Raw genomic sequence first — 6,097 nt, 5'->3', positions numbered from 1 at the left:
TAGATGTAAAAAATTATAATTTATTTTGACATGTAGTGATGGTAATTTTAAAAAGAAAAAGAAAAAGAGTAGTGGGGCTACTTTAAGAAATATAATTTACCATTTCGTGGTGCTACTTAACCCTGCTTTTGTTTCTGTAAAACCCGACTTCTACAGTAACCCTATCTAAATCTTCATTCATTTCCCTCAAACAAAATAACAACGCAAATGGGTCTTCACTTACCGCTTTACTTCCTCTTCCTCTTCCTCTTCCTGTTGTGCCCAATTTTACAAGCAGCAGAGTCTCAAGAACCTACCTGCAGTGGTAAAGAAGTATGTGGAAATATTACAATTCCATCCCCTTTTGGAATCCATATCGGATGCTATACTCATCCTTGGTTTAGAGTAACTTGCAACAAAACCCGCAATGTGAAAATGCCATTCATAAACGTAAATGGCATCGATCTGGAGGTACTTGATTTCAAATATTCAGACGCTATTCTCATCAATAATCCAGTTACTTATATTAACTGTAATAAGGCTAGTGTGAGAGTGGATCTCTGAGGCACTCCATTTTTCTTCCCAAGTGACATGAATTATTTCGGGTCAGTAGGTTTTGGAAATTTGGCTACTATTTTAAGTAACGAAGGTGATTCACTTGGCGGCTGCATTCACCTAAGGTCTGACGATGGTGCTTCTGAATCTGGCTGCATTACTCTAATTACTGCAAATTTCACTTCCTATACTGTCAACATGACAGCCATGTATCCTGACAGCAAAAGCTGCGCATCTGCTTTCATCTTTAGCGTGTATTCTTCCAGTACTGGTTACTCATTACCCAGTGGCATCAATAATCGAACCTCGCATGTTCCCGCCGTGCTCAGCTGGAATTCCACCTATTGCGGTGAAGGAGGTCAGTCACGCGCTGTCACTTCAAATGCTTGGCTGTCATTTTTCCTTTTAATTCAGTTAATGTATAGATTTTGCTAATTGTTTAAAATCAAGAATAATTTACTAATAAGTCGGAAAAATTAAAAAAATTAGGTGAATAGGTTGATTTTTAATTTTTTTTAGGAATAGATTAATTTTACGAGCATTTTCAATATATTGACAAAAAATCAATAAAAAAAAATACTGCTAACTGAAAGTGTTTTCTATCACATCAGTACCGATAGTGGCAAAGTTAATATTTATTTTATTTATTTTTGAAGTCACTTATTAATGTGAATATAAAACTTACAAAATAGGTTTTATATAAACTCAAAGTCTCATTTTCCTTGTTTTCTTAAATGATGTAGGATATGAGTTTATATAGACTCATAATTCATTTGTAATTTGTTCTTAGATAATGTGAGATTGCTTACTCTTATACCAACATTTTTCTTATGAAATTATAGTTTAGATTGTTTTTGATAAAAAATTAATATCCAACCAAAAACTATATAATTTGAAGGTTGCTTATTCCAACTTTTATTTTATACAACAATGGTATAAAAGTATAATTTAAAAGAAGATAATAATAATAATAATAATAATAATAATAATAATAATAATAATAATAATAATAAAAGAAACCAAACAAACATGGCTATAATCTTATGTTGTTAGTTAAAAGAGTAAGCAATCCCATATTGTCTAGGTACATGCTGTAAATAAATTATGAGCTTATATATACTCATATCACACATCCACATCACTTAAGAAAATAAGAAAAATGAGACTTTGGGTTTATATAAAAACTTATTTTTTAAGTTTTATTTTCACATTAATAAGTGACATTAAGAAATAAAAAAAAATATTGGCGTTGCCACTTTTAATGTTGATGTGACAAAAGTGCTTTCAGTTGGAAGCATTTTTTTGTCAATACGTTGAAAATGCTTCTAGTGGGAAACATTTTTCTACAAATCACTTGAAAATGCTTTCAATTAAAAACGTTTTCCAAAAATCAACTTATTCACGTAATTGTTTTAAAAATTTTCGACATTTATTAGTAAATTAGTCTAAAATTATCTTTAGAATCATTCATTTTGTATATTAATATTTTCCTTTTCAAATATTTATACCTAAAAGTTTTTAGAAAAAGAAAACTTATAGGTAAAACTTTTGTATTTCAAAAGCTTAAATTAATACCTAAAATGTTTTAGGTAAGAAGCTTGTACCTTAAAGGTTTTAAAGGGCAAGTATTTTTAATTAAAAATAGTGAATGACATCAAATTCAACCATAAGATTTATATTGGTAACTATATTAATAAGAAATCCTTTATTGAATTTAATGTCACAAATAACACATAAATTTAATTAAAAACTTATAACACTTTTCATATGATTTTTTAGTAAATATTTATTTATTTTAATAATTAGAGGTAAAGAATAGGATTGCTTGATATGGAGCCTAAACTCCTATATTTACAATATAATACTTTTGTTAGTATATGTACCTTGTTTTTAGATAATTATATATTTTTCTGAAGGACACATTGCTTTTATTTCCTACAAACATTGGATGTACATGCATTTAGTAGATTTTGTAATTTACTTCCTTTTCGCTAAGCCCGCAGGATGCAAAAGACCAGGACTGGAACTTATGAAGTTCAGCACCTACAAGGTGGAGAACTGTGGGAATGTTAAATTTCACTACCCTTTTAGCATGGAGGACAAAGATGATTCCAATGACTGGTTTAAAGTAAATTGCACTGGGAATGTTAAATTTCACTACCCTTTTAGCATGGAGGACAAGGATGATTCCAATGACTGGTTTAAAGTAAATTGCACCAAAACTGCCAACGGGTAAAAATTGCCCTTCTTAAACATAAATGGCACGAATCTGCAAATATTGGACTTTAATTTTTTGATGGCACCCTCATTGTCAACCATTCAATAACTTACTCCAACTGTCAAAAAAACCATCACAATGGAATGAGTGTCAACCTAACAGGCACCCACTTTTACTACTCAGATTCTAAAAACAACTTCTGGTCTTCAGGTTGTGGTAATTTGATGACTATTTTAGGCAATGAAACAAATAATCTTATAGGCGGATTTTTGCAACCAAGTTGTAGGATTAATGACAAGACTTCCTCTATTGTTAGTTGTCCTCTTACTATTCCTAAGGGTCTCAGTTCATTCTTAGCAAACATGAGTAATGTGGTTGATTCTAGTGATTACAAGAGGAAAAGATCATGCGAATTTGTTTCCTTGGCTTCTTATGACTCTTTTTCCACCGATGATTTTGATCTAAGTAATAGGACGCATGTCCCAATGCAACTGCAATGGGGCACACTAATATATAGAGAGTGCTATTTGAACGATAGTTCGGACACTTCTTGTATACTCGAGGGTGACTATTGTTGGTCGAGGTTGAGCTCTACTCATCTATGTGTGTGCTCCAAGGATACTAGTGATATCAGTTATTCGAGGTCATGCAAAGGTATGAGTTAATGTTTTTTTAGGGAACTTTTATTCTTTTATCTATATTATCTTTACTTAATACCATAATCGAAAATTTATTAAAATATCTTTTATACAAATTAAGTTATATTATTTTAAGGGTATTCTCATATTTTTACATTTTTATATAAAATCCATAATAAACCTAACATGGTGAGATTTGAACCTTTCACACATTAAATTTTAAAATTTAACTTTATCATTTCAATCAAGAATTCATTTGATTCTTATATAAGCTTTTAACAAATATGTTTATTACATATTGTTTTCCACTCACATTATGGATCTGCCTTAAATTTGTATTATTTTTAAAGGGCTAATTGAATTGGTGTTACCCATCAATTGAGTCTCAACTCGGTTGAAAAATTATGAAAATCTATTACTTTTATAAAAAAAATATTATTATGAGAGTATTTTTTTTCATTCTATATTTTGTAAAATCTACAAAAATGAGTAAGTATAATGAAATTTGAACAAAATCATCCTAATAACTACTCAATGAGGTTTTTATTTTCATGCTTTAAATATTTTTTTTCAAATAATGGTTTTGCATACATATTGCTAGAATAATCCTACGCGTAATTTTAACGAACAAGAGGAAAAGGTATTAAATAAATTAATTTAGTCACTTCCATAAAATGAATAAAAAGAATTAAAGAAGCCAAATAAATATTTTTATATAGTAAATGTTAATGTTGTTATAATTTAAATTTATTTAATTCTTTTTAATAGTATTGATCGATTTAATAATAGAGAAACTAATTTAATTCAATACTTTAATTGAATTATACGATTATAACCTCTCTCTTTGTTTTTTTTTTTAATTCATAAATGGCAGGTGGGAAATGTGATAATTACCTGTATTGCAGCATACTTTGCTTGAATACCCCTAACAACTATTGCTCGTCAAAGTCTTGCCCTCCTCATTATGAATACAATAGTACGGGACTTTATTGCGAGCGCAAAGTACGAATTCAAAACACTCCTAACTTGAAAAGCTTTATTGTAGGTACATGGTGAATTTACACTTCTTGTTTTTAAAGTGGAATCATTATGATTATTTAATTTATGTCAATTTAAATAGTAATTTATTTACTTTTAAATGCGTGATACAATAAATGTTATTTATCATTAAATTTGTAAAAGTTCAATATGAAAACAATGAATGATGTAATAAGGTTGTCTCATTGTTCATTAAATGAATGGCTAATGACTGAAACTTTATTGAAACATTTTCATGGTTTTTTAGCCTGTATTTTAATTTTCAAATTCACCTTTAGCTATGTTTCTTATATCTATATAGGTTGCAGCACTAGTGTTGGGACACTACTTTTACTACTCGCAACATGGAGTATGTACAGAGCCCTCAAAAGAAAACAAAAAATCATACTTCAAAAGGAATGGAGGTTTGTTACTGCAACAACATTTATCTAGCAATGAAGGTAATATTGAAAAAATTAAGTTGTTTACTTCAAAAGAGATGAAAAAGGCGACTGATTCTTATAATGAAAACCGAATCCTTGGTCACGGAGGTCAAGGGACTGTTTATAAAGGAATGCTAATAGATGGAAGCATTGTGGCTATTAAGAAATCCAAAATGGTGGAAGGAAAGAAATTTGATGAAAAGAAGGTTGAACAGTTCATTAACGAGGTGATCATTTTATCTCAAATTAATCATAGGAACGTGGTTAAGCTTTTAGGGTGTTGTTTAGAGGCTGAAGTTCCTCTATTGGTGTATGAGTTCATCCCAAATGGTACATTATACGATCTCATTCATAACCAAAATGAAGAATTACCATTGACATGGGAAATGCGTTTACGAATTGCGATTCAAATTGCCAATGCCTTGTTCTACTTGCATTCAGCTGCTTCTGCTCCTATTTATCATCGAGACATCAAATCTAATAACATACTTTTGGATGATAAATATAGGGCAAAAGTATCAGATTTTGGAACTTCAAAATCAATTGCACTTGAACAAACACATCTAACCACTCGGGTGCAAGGAACTTTTGGATACATGGATCCGGAATATTTTCGATCAAGTCAATTTACAGAGAAGAGTGATGTTTATAGCTTTGGAGTTGTTCTTATTGAGCTTTTAACAGGACAAAAACCCATCTCCGCAGAACAATCAGAGCCAGTGAGAAGCTTGGTATGTTATTTTTTGCATTCAATGCAGGAGAATTCCTTATTTAACATTCTCGATCCAATGTTAGAAACGAACGGTCCAGAACAGGAGATTATAGTTGTGGCCCTACTAGTAAAAAGATGCTTGAATCTTAATGGAAAGAGAAGACCCACCATGAAACAAGTAGCAATGGAGCTGGAGTTGATTAACGCTTCAGGTGGAAATGTGTTGCGCGGAAGCGTGTAAAAGAGTAAAATTATTGTACTAAAAAATCACACTAAGTTCAATTCCCAGGAAAGAGAGGTGGATCACGAGGATCGCTTAAGTACCAAGTCTTTCCTAGCCAGAATATCCCTTTATCGTAATTTAATAGCACAATAAATCACTATAATCACACTCGCAAAATATGCAGAATAAACAATAAAGAACACTAGAATTTTAACGAGGTTCAACAAATTTTGCCTACTTCCTCGGGCACTACCAAATATATTTCACTCCAAAATACAAGTGAAAATTTACAAATAAGGAGAGAGAACAATG

The 6,097-nt window shown here is 30.8% G+C and overlaps 1 pseudogene; it reads left to right on the top strand.

Moving 5' to 3' along the window:
• The first annotated feature begins 3,114 nt into the window (after positions 1–3,114).
• LOC105798207 (wall-associated receptor kinase-like 1) lies at positions 3,115–5,803 on the top strand (annotated as a pseudogene).
• Positions 5,804–6,097: the final 294 nt, after the last annotated feature.

This window comes from Gossypium raimondii, chromosome 9, assembly GCF_025698545.1.
Source record: "Gossypium raimondii isolate GPD5lz chromosome 9, ASM2569854v1, whole genome shotgun sequence".
Taxonomy (NCBI): domain Eukaryota; kingdom Viridiplantae; phylum Streptophyta; class Magnoliopsida; order Malvales; family Malvaceae; genus Gossypium; species Gossypium raimondii.
This window is presented reverse-complemented; position numbering and strand designations above follow the sequence as displayed.